Source organism: Mus caroli, unplaced genomic scaffold (assembly GCF_978045245.1).
Source record: "Mus caroli unplaced genomic scaffold, Mus_caroli_1 scaffold_6, whole genome shotgun sequence".
NCBI lineage: Eukaryota > Metazoa > Chordata > Mammalia > Rodentia > Muridae > Mus > Mus caroli.
Genome location: NW_028227261.1, coordinates 22,491,072 through 22,505,504, shown reverse-complemented (window position 1 = coordinate 22,505,504; position 14,433 = coordinate 22,491,072). Strand labels below are relative to the sequence as shown.

Here is a 14,433-nt window from a genome sequence, read left to right as displayed (position 1 = left end):
AGTAAAATAATTTTTTTTAAAAAGGGAGCCGTTCCAGGTCATCCTGTGTACACATGGAATTACAGGGTGCCCCGGACCCTTGCTGTATGGGGAGGAGAAGGAGGATGGGGAGGGGAAAAAAGAAGGAAGAAAAAAAGGAAGGGATTTCCATTTGATTGCCATGAGCTAGGCACCAACTACCATGCCCACCTTGGCCCAAAACAAAACAAACAACAACCAAATTAAACACACACATACACACACACACATACACACACACACATACACACACACACACACACACACACACACCAGTTGAGGGGGACTGGGGTTCTGTATTTAAGAACATGTATCACTCTTCCAGGGGTCCCAAGCTTGATTCTCATATACTCACAGAGACACAAAGACACACATAAACACATGATTTAAAGTAAATTTTATTTGGTTTTTGTTTGTTTCTTTGTTTGTTTGTTATTTGTATACAGGGTGTCTTTGTGTAGCTCTGGCTGTAGACATGGTGCTGGCTTGGCCTCCCCAGCACTCTGCCTCATGAGCACTGAGATTAAAGGCATGCACTACCATACCCAGCTTCAAAGAAAATAAATCTTTAAAGAAAAGCAAGACAAAGCAACATCCAAAAACAAACAAGGACTGGAGAGATGGCTCAGAGGTTAAGAGCACTGACTGCTCTTCCAGAGGTCCTGAGTTCAATTCCCAGTAACCACATGGTGGCTCACAACCATCTGTACTGGAATCTGATGCCCTCTTCTTGTGTATCTGAAGACAGCTATAGTGTACTCATATACATAGAATAAATAAATAAATCTTGTTAAAAAAAAAAAACAAAAAACAAACAAAACAAACACCCAACTTCGATTGCACTCCTCTGACCTGGCCCACTGCTTGTCTTTCCTGTTCTGCAGTGAGCGCTGTGTGGCCTAAGGCAGGATCTTCCTCCTCACCTCGTTTAGTTCCGTTCCCTGTCACCCGGTAGAAGGGAGCAGAGAAAGCCCAGAACCCTGACCCCTGGCCTGCTTTTGGTTCTTTCTCTTGGCTTGTAGCCACCCTGCTCTGTTCTCCCTCCCCCCAACTTTACCCAAAACCTGTGGTTCCCCAGGGAACAGAAACCCTACTCCCCACCCGCCCCTCCAGCTCTGCCAGCCAGGACGCTGGCTTGTCTTGGGGAAGTTACAGGTTTGTGTGTGTGTGTGTCACTTGGAAGCTGTTCCAGCCAGGAAGGGAACCCAAGTTGACTTGAAGCCAGGCCCTTAATTGGATTGGGTTCCTAGGGAGGCCACCAGCCGGCTCTGCAGCTCTGGAGAAAGGAAGAGCTTCCCTTCACCCTCCTCCATCCACATCGCAGCCGAATCCCAGATGGCTACCACCCAATAAGGTCGGTGTTTCCTGTCCGGTGATCACGGCTCTCTCAGACCTCAGGAAGGCCTTCTGCTGACACACCAGCAAACACAGCCGAGTCCTGTGTAGTCTAACTGGATCTCTCTATTCACCCAGGCCACCGATTTTTACTGAGAGTCTACTATGTGCCAAACCCCAGACAGCATCTTGGCTCTTGAAAAGACTTCGACAGACAAATACCCAAATCAAAATGTCCAAGCCGGGAGGCAGCAATAAGAGCAGTGACAGAGAGCCCCAGCCAGGTGGCTCAGCCAGCAAAGGTGTTTTGGATGACCTGAGCTCTGGACGACCTGAATCCATATGGTGGAAGGTGAGAGACACGGGTATCGTGGCCTTCCTGTGTGAGACACTCGCTGAATGAGTGGGTTATGAAGAGTAAAGGGGAGGGGCTTAGAGTAAAGGGGAGGAGCTTAGAACCACTCGTTTAGCTGGAGGAAATAGTACATACATTTAAGCCCAGCATTGAAGAAGCAGAGGCAGGTGGATCTCTGTGAGTTGAGGCCAGCCTGATCTACACAGTGATTTCCATGATGCCTCTGCCTCAAAAGAAATCTTTTATTTAAAAAAAAAAATGTATGTGTATGGGTGTATTGCCTGTATCCATGTCTGAGCACCGCGTGTAAGCAGTACCCTCAGAGGCCAGAAGAGGGCGTCAGACCCACTGGGACTGCAGTTACAGAGGGTTGTGAGCCTCTGTGTGGGTGCTGGGAATTGAACCCTGTTGCTCTGGAAGAGCAGCCAGTGATCTTAGCCACTGAGTTGTCTCTCCAACCCCCAGAAGGCTATTTTGGAAAATCAGTGCCGTCCTTCTGCCACATAGGTCCCAGGCTCTCTACCCGAGCCATCGCCCTGGCTGGAGAAATGATTAGTTCAGAGGACCCAGCCAGAGGAACAGACGAATCCATCTAGGATTAATAGATGAATAGATCATCTTGGTGGTAAGTATGCTGTTAAAGTTTGAACTGGGTGTGAGGGTGTAAGCCTATAATCATTTTGGTTTTGTTTTGAGAGAGGGTTTCTCTGTGTAGTCCTGGTTGTCCTGAACTCACTTTGTAGCCCAGGTTAGCCTCGAACTTACAGAGATCCACCTGCCTCTGCCTTCCCAGCTTTGAGATTAAAGCTGTGTACCACCATACAGGGCCAGTAAGCCTGCAATCGTAACACTTAAGAAGCTGGAAACTCCAAGCTAGAGAGACGGCTCAGAGGTTAAGAGCACTGGGTGCTCTTCCAGAGGTCCCGGGTTTAAGTCTCGGTACATGTGTACCTCACAAGTGTCTGTACTCCAGTTCCAGGGGATCTGACATCTTCACACAGACATATATGCATGCAAAATACCAATGCACATAAGAGGTTATTTTAAAAATGGAGAGAACCCAAATTGTATGAAATCCTTAAAAATTTATAGAAATATTAAAAAAAGAAAAGAAAAAAAGCTCTGGAGACTCACAATTGTAAGGAGTTCAAGGCTAGCTTGGGCTATTTGGGAAGTCTGTCTGAAAACAAAAGTTGACTTTTTGATATTCATACATGTGTGTGCTGTGGTCTGGGCATGTATAACACACACACTGTATGTAATAAAAGTCTTTTAAATTCTATTGAAGGTTGCTGAAAATGGAGAGATGGTGACAGGATTGTCTGTCTGGATGATAGCATCCATCCTGTGCCACCTACTGATGACTGGTTGGTCCCTATCTCTACCTCAAGCTTATACTGGCTGCAACTTCCCACTCAAGGTTCATATCGTCAGCATCACCGTACCCTCACCACCACCATCATCACCATCATCAGACCCCGTACTGTTACTAGAGGATTTCGGAGCACTTGATATGTGCCTTGTCGCACTCATTGCAATGTGCTATCGGCTGTGAAACACTGTCCTGGAGGCCTGAAGAGGCCCTCGAGGGTCTTGAACTCCCAGCACCTGGCACTTACTCACAGGAAGCTAGTTTCTAAAGGCTGAGCCAGTTAAACTTTCAGAGTGGGAGTGTCTTGAAGAGGTTCTGCCCCTCCCTAAAGATATATAGAAAGTTAGCTGTTGCTAGGGGTGCTACCCGGGACACACTTGCAACACAGAGGGGTGGGGGTGGGGCTTGCTAGGGGAGACGCTCTTGAAGCCCAGACCCCAGGATTTACAGGCAGCCCACTGACTGAGAGAAGGAGCTCTGGAAGAGCCGCCCATCCCTGGGAGCCTCACAAGCCCCGCCCCCACCCCAGCCCCGGAGGATGTGTGGACAGACAGCTAACTAGGGAGAGTAAGAAACCTGCCTTCTGTGAGCAGAGCTCACAAGCTGCCACACACCCCTAAGTAACCCTAATTGAATCTGTTGGTAAACCAAGCCAGACTTGGGTGTGAATTGTTTCTTTGGTCTGTGGTTGGTAAGTAGACATGTGTTCATATGTCTAGGGAAAAAAAAAATCACACAAGACTGTCTGGGTCCGTTTCTCCAGCAAGGTTAAATGTCACAGTGCCCCCCTTAGGGAGGGAAGTGGAGGCTCAGTGGGAACCTATCACTTAGCAGAGTAAAGAGCTAGGAAGTGGAGAGGGTGGGATTCGAACTCAAGTCCACTCTGACTTCAGATGACTTGTTTTTTTTTCACAGTCCCCGCCCCCATCCACCCACAATCACCATCAACTCTCATGCAGGCAGCCACAGGGTGAGCCAGGAAAGAATCTCTCCCAGATGCCTGCCTTTTCCAGAAGTCCTTTCAGCTCAGAATACCGACCTGGCAAAGCTGGTGGCCCTGGCTCAAATGAAGTGACCATTTGCCATTCTGAAAGGTTCACGGACAGCCAGCGTTGCCCTGAGAGAACCATAGGGGCAATCAACTCCCCGGTTGCTCCTAAGCAACACCAGAGCCTAGCAGGCCAGCCTTTCCTCCTTAGAAAGTTTGGTTTGTCTGAAAACCTTTCTTTGGTGGCTCAGGGATCTTTGGCGATTCACGGTTCATTTATCGGCTTATTTATTTGGTCTTTCTGAAGCCTGCACAGTCAGTTCCTCACATCGCAGCTTGCAAGCAGTGGGAGGCATGAAGCCACTTGTAATTCTACGGCAAATGTGTCCTTTCCCATATGACTAGAGAGCCCTTCACTTCCCAACGAATAAAGGCGCGCTCCACTGGGAGCCCAGAGGCCAGCAAAGTCCCAGCAATGGGGGAACCAGAAGCACCCAGGCATCCCATGTCTTCCCAGCTGCATCCTATTCCCTTGACAGCCCCAGGCTCCCTTGCTGGCAGCTTGTGTGACATTTGGGAGTTGGGCTGGGCTGGTTGGTTTGCTTCCTGCGCAAAGTCGAGGCGTCTAAGCTCCTGGAGCCAAGCTTCCTCTTGTATGTCCTTATTTGGGGCCTGCCTGCAGCCCGTCTTCCCGCAGAACGCCCTGTACCGCTGCCTCTGCCCTACCCTGGTCCACAACACACCAGGAACAGCCCATGGCAGAAGGACAAGCCCCTTGTCTCAGCTGATCCCTCCCAGACACCGTCAAGGTCCTGACGAGTGAGCCCCGGGCTTATCTGTTGTTCCCATCTGCTTCTGGCCTCTTGGTTTGGGGGGTGTGGTTCTAGAAGGATTCCTTTCTTAGGATGAGCCAGCGCATGCCAGTCTGGCGGCAGGGTCCACCCCTGCAACCGAGAAAAAGGTGTCCAGCACAGAGCCCTGTATGCTGCTAACAGCAATGGCTTCCTACAGCAGGAGACTTAAAAGACAAGGCTGAGAGAAGCCATCTCAGGAAGCAGGGGGTAAGGACCACAAAGTCAAAGGGGATAGGAACTTGCTGATGAGACGTGACCCTGTAGGAACCAGCATATATAAGGGGATATTTGTGACCTGGAAGTATCCCTGCAGACTGTCCCTTCTCTACTTGGAAAGGGGGAAAACTGTACCTTTATGGAATGGGAAAACCTGCCAGAGCCATAGCAGGTGACAAACCCTAACATCAGGCACACAAACACCTGGCACTTCTGGAAATGACTGAGTCACATGGTGTCACTTTTATAACAATCTAGCCTAGAGGGAGGTCAGATCCCAGTGTGACCCGGAGGAGAATGAGACACACCCCACTGAAGGAATGGTCTGTAAAATAACTGGTTTGTTTTCTTCTAAACAACCAGAGTGACTGACGTAAACTAAAAGAGAGTTGCAGGGCATGGTGGTGTTCATCCAGGATCCCAGCACTCAGAAAGCCAAGGCAAAAAGGCCATGAGTTCAAGGTCAGCCTGGGATATATGGCCAGTCTGTCTCAAACACAAACCAACAAAGAAACAACCCCAACCAACAAGAGAAGTTGGGGGGAGGCGGGGGCTAAATCACAGTAAAGAGCCAGGTGTGGTGGCTCACACCTGTGATCCTGGCACTTGGGAGGCTGAAGCAGGAGGATTGCCACGTTCTTGAAGCTGCCTTGTACTGCGTAGTGAGTGGCTACAGCTCAGCTCCCTGGGACCGGTTCCCATCTTCAGGCTGAGGGGTGGAAGTCTTTCAGCAGTGGGGTGTTGGTTGTGTGGTCTTATCTCACAGGCCATTTGTCTGGGTCCCTATCTGCGGGGACAGGCTGGCTGTGTTGTTACGCAGTAAAATGTAAAGGACTTTGAATTGGCCATTTCTGGGCCATTTAGGGCCAGGCACCATGGGTAACAGGGAGTTGGGCTCTGAATGTTTATATGAGCTGTTCCAAGTCAGGGTCAGGCTCTGACTGTTAAAATGTGGGGATTTCTGTCTTATTTGAATTTTGAACTTTTTGTCTCTATAACCCTAACTCTAAAAATACAAGTACTGATTGGTAAGTTTCCCAATTCTAATATCTGAGTCCCAAAAGACCCTCTGACAAACACACACACAACACACACACACACACACACACACACACACACTGAAATTACCTTCTGGGGATGTAGCTGAGTTGGTAGAGTGTTTGCCTAGCACACATGAAGTCTTGGTTCATCCCCCAGTACCACATAAACCAGGTGTGGCGGCGCAATTACACCCTCAACAATTCTGAGGTAGAAGTAGGAACTTTGGGTGCGCAGCGGCAAGTTCAAGACCTGAAGGTGGAGCAAGGAGGAGCAGGAGATTCAAGGTCTGGGACATGCTTGGCCTGGGACATATGACATTCGCCTCAAAACAAACAAAAAGCAAGGCTGGGGAAGATCACGGGAGAGGGGAGAGAGGAAGGGCAGTGTGGTGGAACACTGTCTCTGGCTACGACACAGCTGCTGTACTCTCCATCTCGCAAGCAGCTGATTACCTGCGCCATACTGGGAGCATCATGGAGGAGAAACAGAAGCCCCGCCCCTCCCCAGGATCTCTAAGCAGTTCATGGTTGCTGGGGGAGGGTGACATTTTCTTCAGCGGTGCAGCCGAGGGTAAGGCTGCCTTGCTCCTATAAATGATCTCTTCCCCCAGGCACCGGTACACAACGCTGATGAAGTCCACTGAGAGAGAAAGAGAACAAGCCAGGCAGTGGTGGCTCACACCTTCAATCTCAGCCCTCGGGAGGCAGAGGCTGGCAGATCTCTGAGTTTGAGGTTAGCCTGGTCTATAGACAGAATTCCAGGATAGCCAGGACTACACAGAGAAACCCTGCCTCAAAAAAGAAAGAGGGCTGGAGAGATGGCTCAGAGGTTAAGAGCACTGACTGCTCTTCCAGAGGTCCTGAGTTCAATTCCCAGCAAACACATGGTGGCTCACAACCATCTATCTGTAATGGGATCTTCTGGTGTGTCTGAAGACAGTGATAGTGTGCTCATATACATAAAATTAATTAATTTAAAAAACTAAAAACAAAACAGTCTTGGCAAGACATGCTGGCGCATGTCTTTAGTCCCAGTCCTTAGGAGGCAAAGGCAGCTGGATCCCACAATGTGAGACTCTGTCTCAAAACAAAACAAAGACATTCTATGCATACATGCTTAGGTTAGTGTACATATAGTCACAGAGGATCTGCTTGCTTGCATGTGTGTTTGTGCGCTGGGAATGTATGTGTGAGGTGCATTTGTGTGTACCTGGATGAGGAGGTCAGAGGTCAACATCAGGTGTTTACTCAATACCCATATTTTTTATTTATTTAATTTCTTGTTTTTTGAGATGTCTGTTAGTAGTAGTAGTAATTATATAATCAATTATACATAATACATAATAACACACAAAATATTAATATTGATGTTAATAGTAACATCACTATTATTAACATCATTAATTTATTTTATTAAATTAAATAAATTAATTTATTTTATTAAATTAAATAAATTATTATTATTTTTTTTTTTTTTGGTTTTTCGAGACAGGGTTTCTCTGTATAGCCCTGGCTGTCCTGGAACTCACTTTGTAGACCAGGCTGGCCTCGAACTCAGAAATCCACCTGCCTCTGCCTCCCGAGTGCTGGGATTAAAGGCGTGTGCCACCAGCCCGGCTAATAAATTAACTTTTAATTAATAATAATTAATTTATTATTAACATCACTAATATTAACGTCATTATTATTATCACATCTATTAACTTGCGTTTGTGTGCTCGTGTCTTGTAATTTTAATTTTTTTCAAATTCTTTTTTTTTTTTTTTTTTTTGAGACAGGGTTTCTCTGTGTAGCTCTGGCTGTCCTGGAACTCACTCTGTAGACCAGGCTTGCCTCGAACTCAGAAATCCACCTGCCTCTGCCTCCCAAGTGCTGGGATTAAAGGCGTGTGCCACCACTGCCCGGCTCAAATCCTATTTTTTTTTTTTTTTTTTTTTTTGGTTTTTGAGACAGGGTTTCTCTGTGTAGCCCTGGCTGTCCTGGCACTCACTTTGTAGACCAGGCTGGCCTCGAACTCAGAAATCCGCCTGCCTCTGCCTCTCTGCCTCTGCCTCTGCCTCTGCCTCTGCCTCTGCCTCTGCCTCTGCCTCTGCCTCTGCCTCTGCCTCTGCCTCTGCCTCTGCCTCTGCCTCTGCCTCTGCCTCTGCCTCCTGCCTCCTGCCTCCTGCCTCCTGCCTCCTGCCTCCTGCCTCCTGCCTCCTGCCTCCTGCCTCCTGCCTCCTGCCTCCTGCCTCCTGCCTCCTGCCTCCTGCCTCCTGCCTCCTGCCTCCTGCCTTCTGCCTCTGCCTCTGCCTCTGCCTCTGCCTCTGCCTCTGCCTCTGCCTCTGCCTCTGCCTCTGCCTCTGCCTCTGCCTCTGCCTCTGCCTCTGCCTCTGCCTCTGCCTCTGCCTCTGCCTCTGCCTCTGCCTCTGCCTCTGCCTCTGCCTCTGCCTCTGCCTCTGCCTCTGCCTCTGCCTCTGCCTCTGCCTCTGCCTCTGCCTCTGCCTCTGCCTCTGCCTCTGCCTCTGCCTCTGCCTCTGCCTCTGCCTCTGCCTCTGCCTCTGCCTCTGCCTCCCGAGTGCTGGGATTAAAGGCGTGCGCCACCACGCCCGGCTCCAAATCCTATTTTTAATGATGGTTCTTTTTTTGTTTTGTTTTTCAACAACTAGTATTTTATTCAGATAGCAGTTCCGTCACACATGGTCCAAGAACACTCAAATAAGAACTCAAATCGGAAGTTAAAGGTTGGTTTTCAGACGTCATAGCGAACAATGCCACGTTTGCCTATGATCTCTCTGATATAAAACCACATCCACACCTCAGTGGGCACAGCTTCCTTCACTGTAAGGTGTTTGAAGGTACCAGTGTTAGCACTTTGAATTATTTTTTTCACACTCTGAATAGCTATAGGGATTTCACCAGGGGTTGGGGCGGGGGACCATCTCCACCTTGGCGTAGTGCCAAAATGTGACCAATCGAGGTAAGTCATGGCAATGGCCACCATCGACGGTGCCTTCTCCTCAAAGTGACAGATGAATTTGGCCATGGTCTAAGGTGGAAGGTATGTCTCTCTGGACCACCGGCTGAATCTTAGCCTACCACCCACCAGAGGTAGTGGGAAAGAAAGGATATGGGGGGAAGTGGGCCTGTTTAGAAAGGTTCTTTGGAGCAAATCCCTTCTGTGTGGTCTGGAAATTGGCAGTTCAGTTCATAGGTTAGCAGGCAGCGACAGCTCACACACACCTCACAGATACACCAGCAGTCCAGCTCAGTAGAATCAGGTTAGCAATAGCAGCTGCATGACCTAGCAGAGACAGCCAGGCCTCAGCCTCCGCTCGAGTCAGCAGGGGGGACCCGGAAGAACACCAGGAGAAGAACACCTCCCTTGACTCGGCACTGGCCTTGCCTCAGCTGACATCACTCTGCAAATCAGCCCAAGTGCACGGAAGCAGAGGCAAGAAACTGCAGCACACACTATAAGTTTTTGGCTGTGTTTTTCTCTATGGCGTCCTGACAAATGCAGCTCAACTATGCAATGTAAGCGGACCAATAAGTTCATGTTGTCAGCAAAGACTCCTTCATCACGTGTCCTTTCATGTGCTTGCTTTAGCAGAACATCCTCTCTCCTGTGTCTGCTTCAGTGAAACGTTCCTCCCCGAGTCTGCCTTAGCCTTTCACACCTGTGTCCACTTTAACGAAATGTTCCTTCTTGTGTTTGCCCCAGCAAACCACCATCCGACCAACTTTCCAAAGAACCCTTAAGTTTCCTCATGAGTGTCTGCACACACACCTGACATGGTACCCCTGAGGAGGCCAAAAGGAGCCTGTTCTTCCTTCCACCATGCGAGTTTTGGGGGGTGGAACCCAGGTCATACAGGTTGGCAGCAAGTGTCTTTACCTGCTAAGCCATCTTGTTGGCTTTCCATCTTATTTTCTGAGAGACCGGCTCTCCCTGCACCCAGAGCTCACAGATTGGCTAAGCTGGCCAGCCAATGAGCTCCAGGGACTCACCTGTCCCCACTGTGCCCACCACCAGGCTGACTTTTTATGTGCATGCTGGGGATTCAAACTCAGGTCCTAGTGCTTGCCCACTGAGCCACCACCCCAGCCCCCAGAGGGCTGTCAACAATGAATTTTCTTGTTTTTTTTTTTTCTTGAGGACAAGTAAAATCTATTCTCGAGGCCAAGCTGCCACACCAGTCACAGCTGACATTCACGGGCTGAGCCTCTACAGCCCCCTCCTGCTGGCCTGGTATCTGAAACAATGAGCGACTCTGAGCCACATCTCCAGCGTCTTAGATCTGCCTACACATCTCTCTTCCCTCTTTTCAGCTCTCAGAGACAAACTGGGGCGTTCTTTCCTTGTGTACCGGATGTGTCCCCGCCTGGTGTGAGCAACTAAGTACTCTCTCCTTCCTACTGCCAAGGTGGGGGGACCTGAGTCCCCCTGGAGCCACCCGGATTTGAAGCTCAGCTCCACCCAATGTGTAGCTGAGAAAAATCACCTAACCTTCCTGTCTCTATGGGGAATAACAGTTTTCCCAAGTAGATAAAGCGGTCACAGGACTTATTCAGCCATGTTCCCTGTTGTTACCCTCTCCCCTCTCACATGGAGGTGACAGCAAGGATGACAGAACCCAGGAATTTATGCGCAGCAGTGCAGGTACTCTATCTTCGGGCTACACCCCTTAGCATATAAACTGAAGTTCTCTCGAGTCTTGTTTTAAGACAGGCTCACCGGGATATCTCAGGCTAGCTTTAAATTCACCTGAAAATGAAGACGGCATTGAATTTCTGATCCTCCTGCACACACCCCTGTCTTATGAGGTGCTTAGAGATTGAACCCAGCGCTTCTAGGCAAGCACGCTTCTAGCTGAGCCACGCCCCAGCTTCAATTCTGGCTCTGAGGCTGGCGTCAACTTCTATACTCCCCGCTGCCTTGGCGTTTGAAGCCCATAGACCTTTGCTCAAGCTGTCCCCTCTGACCCTGTTCCCATACTCCCCCTGCCGCTCTACACTCCATGTCTTTCTCAGGTTTCAGGCTTCAGGCCTCTAGGGATCTCTGGCAAACACACCTCCACCCTCAGTCCAAATAAACCACTTCCTCCGGGGATCCACAGCACAGAGTGCAGGGCAGCTCCTTGCTGCTTAAGTTGTTTGTGTAACTCGAGGTTCCTCCCACCCTAGCCCCAGCCCACAAGGGTCACTAGCTCTCAAAGCTCCATCCACAGGCCCCTTGGGGCTTCCCAACAAACTCCTCCTCCCTCCAGCCCTCTATGGGGGGGGGGGGGCACACTCCTACCTATCTTTGGGCTCCAGAGGTTTCAGGCACTGTCATTGGTCCAGGGTAGACCACATGACTGAGCTCACCCAATCATAAGCGGCTGGTGTAGAGGCTGATTTTTCTTTTTTCTTTTCCTTTCTTTTCTTTTTCTTCTTCTTTTTTGTATTTTAGGTTTTTGTTCTTTACTTTTTTTCAAGACAGAGTTTCTCTGCATAGCCATGGATGTCCTGGAATTGACTCTGAAACTCACAGAGATCCTCCTGCCTCTGCCCACCATGGCCAGTCTGTTACATTGTGGTTTGGTTTGGTTTGGTATTGATGCAGACTCTCACTCTGTACTACAGGCCGTCCTGAAGTTTGCTCTAATGGCCGCAGATTCTCAGTCATACTCCTGTCTCTCAGTCTTCCCAAGTGCGGAGATTGCAGGTTTGAGCTAACAAACCCTGCTTAGTCTCTCTCTCTCTCTCTTTTTTTTTTTTTTTTTTGCAAGCTCCAGGACACTTTGTCTCCAAGATGTTGATGGCAGCCACCAATATCCACTACTCTTGGATCAAAGCTCAGAGCGGGAGACATAAGGTTCCTCGGGCCTCGATTGAGACACTGTGTCCATCAATCCCCACACGCGGCATCTCCTGAGACTGTTCCCTGCTCTCCACTGTCACCCGCAGCAGTCGGAGTAGTTTTTTAGGCACCTTGACTCAAGGAAACCAGAATGGATGGCTCTGGTGCTGAAAGGAATCTCAGGACTAGCTAATATGAAGCAAAGAGATTTTAATGAGATATTTGAAGCCTGAGGGTTGGGAGAAAGAGAGACACTCAGAGGATGGGAGACACACCGGAGACCAAGAGTTTGGGACTTTCAAGGAAGAATAAGACAGAGCTAGCGTGGGCCCAGGCACCTCATGGGGGTATCCCAGGGCCTGGTGTTTTTCAATGGTCATGTGTAGGATGTTGTAGGGTTTTGGTTGCTAAGAAACCTAGGTGAGGTCACTGGGTGGTTCCCAAGGCAGCATCTGACAAGATTAAGATTGATGAGGTAGAAACCAACCCATAGGGATACAGGAAGGTAGGCTATCTTTAACTGTAAACAGCTTCTGTTTGGAGAGTTTCAGGAAATATCTACAGGAAGGAAAGATGCCCACCCAAGGTCATATGGGTTCAAACTTTAAACCTGAGTCATTGTTATTGGCACATAAAGGACTCTTTTTACATTTGCAGGATGTGTTAACTGTATCAGAACCTCCAGAGCCAGAGTTACGGGCAGTTATAGGCTCTCTGAAGTGAGTGCTAGGAACCAAATTCAGGTCCTCTTTGAGAGCAGTAAACACTCTTAGCCACTGAGCCATCTCTCTAGCCTTTCTTTCTTTCTTTCTTTCTTTCTTTCTTTCTTTCTTTCTTTCTTTCTTTCTTTCTTTCTCTCTCTCTCTCTCTCTTCCTTCCTTTCCTTTTTTTTTTTTAAAGATTTATTTATTGTCATATGTAAGTACACTGTAGCTGTCTTCAGACACTCCAGAAGAAGGTGTCAGATCTCATTACGGATGGCTGTGAACCACCATGTATGTGGTTGCTGGTATTTGAACTCAGGACCTCTGGAAGAGCAGTCGGTGCTCTTAACCACTGAGCCATCTCTCCAGGCCCAGGTCCTTCTTTTTTATTACCTCTTATATAACTACTTGTCTTCTGGTTTGTTGAAGCAGTTAAGTCAGACAACCCTTGCCACAGGAATGCCTGTCAAAGTGGCTACCCTTGAAAACTCCAGCACCACACTCATCAGAAGGATACTCTCGACGATGTTGGCTGATTTTGCCATTTCCATCCACCTTATAATATTTCAGCACAGCCAACTTAACCTTCTTCTTCTTATGCTTACTCTTTTTGGTGTAAGACTTCTTCCTTTTCTTAGCACCACCCTGAAGTCTCAACACAAGGTGAAGAAGGGTGGACTCCTTTTGAATGTTGTAGTCAGACAAAGTACGGCTATCTTTCAGCTGCTTACCAGCGAAGATCAGCCTCTGCTTACCAGGAGGAATTCCTTCCTTATCCTGGGTCTTGGCCTTTACATTATCTATAGTGTCCGAGGGTTCAACCTCCAGCGTGATGGCCTTCCCCATAAGGGTCTTCAGAAAAATCTGCATCATGGAGGCCGCTCTACCAACGATGGATTGGCAAGGAAGAGCCTAGCATGGCCGACAGGGCCCTCTCCAGCCATTTGTTGTTGTTGTTGTATTAACTTTTTATTTGGGGGGCGGGGATGGATGCATGCATGCTATGACTGGCACGTGGAGGTCTGAGGACAACTTGTGGAAGTTGGTTTTCTCCTTCTTCTTCCACCATTTGGGTCCCAGGATCAAACTCTGATTGATCAGTAAGTTTGGCCAAAACCACCTTTACCCTCTAAGCCAGTGGTTCTCAACGTTCCTACTGCCCTTTGATACAGTCCCTCACGCTGTAGTGACCCCCTAACCAAAAATTTAAGTTTGTTGCCACTTTATAACTGTAATTTTGCTACTGCTATGAATCCTGGTATCAGTATTTTTGGAAACAGAGGTTTGCCGGTGTGATCGCGACCCCCAGGTTGAGAACCGCAGATCTAAGCTCCCTCGCAAATGTTCTCAGTCTTGCTGGCTGTGACATAACACTGTTCATATCTCCACCTGCATTTTACTAAATGCATACGGCTGCTTTAGTTGCATGTCTTTCTGCACACCATGTGCACGTCTGAGGCCCTCAGAGGCCAGGAAAAGGTACTGGATCTGTAAGTATTACAGCTTTGAGGAGTAGGGTCTCCCCAGTGGAGGTGGAGCAGCATTGAGAGGAAAGGTATCCTGGCAATCAGGAGCCAAGTAATGGCCAAGTCATGCCACACAATAAACCTCACAAGAGGTTTATGGGGAAAGACACCTGAGGGTGCCCACCACTGCTCTGAGAGAAGCAACAAACAACTAAGCAAGAGGCAGGCTTTAGGGCTGGTGAGATGGCTCAGTGGGTAAGA

The 14,433-nt window shown here is 48.7% G+C and overlaps 1 long non-coding RNA gene and 2 pseudogenes across 2 annotated transcripts; 1 reads left to right on the top strand and 2 right to left on the bottom strand.

Moving 5' to 3' along the window:
- Positions 1 to 988: 988 nt before the first annotated feature.
- On the top strand, positions 989 to 3,731 carry LOC110293628 (uncharacterized). Of its 2 annotated transcripts, XR_003836481.2 has the most exons (4): positions 989 to 1,372; positions 1,492 to 1,705; positions 2,216 to 2,333; positions 2,997 to 3,731. It is a non-coding gene; the product is annotated as an uncharacterized LOC110293628 (long non-coding RNA). The 2 variants fall into 2 exon arrangements; XR_002377827.3 differs by lacking the exon at positions 2,216 to 2,333.
- Positions 3,732 to 8,909: 5,178 nt separating this feature from the next.
- Positions 8,910 to 9,203, bottom strand: LOC110292085 (ATP synthase F(0) complex subunit g, mitochondrial pseudogene; annotated as a pseudogene).
- Positions 9,204 to 13,110: 3,907 nt separating this feature from the next.
- LOC110293569 (ubiquitin-ribosomal protein eS31 fusion protein pseudogene) lies at positions 13,111 to 13,576 on the bottom strand (annotated as a pseudogene).
- Between the last annotated feature and the right edge of the window lie 857 nt (positions 13,577 to 14,433).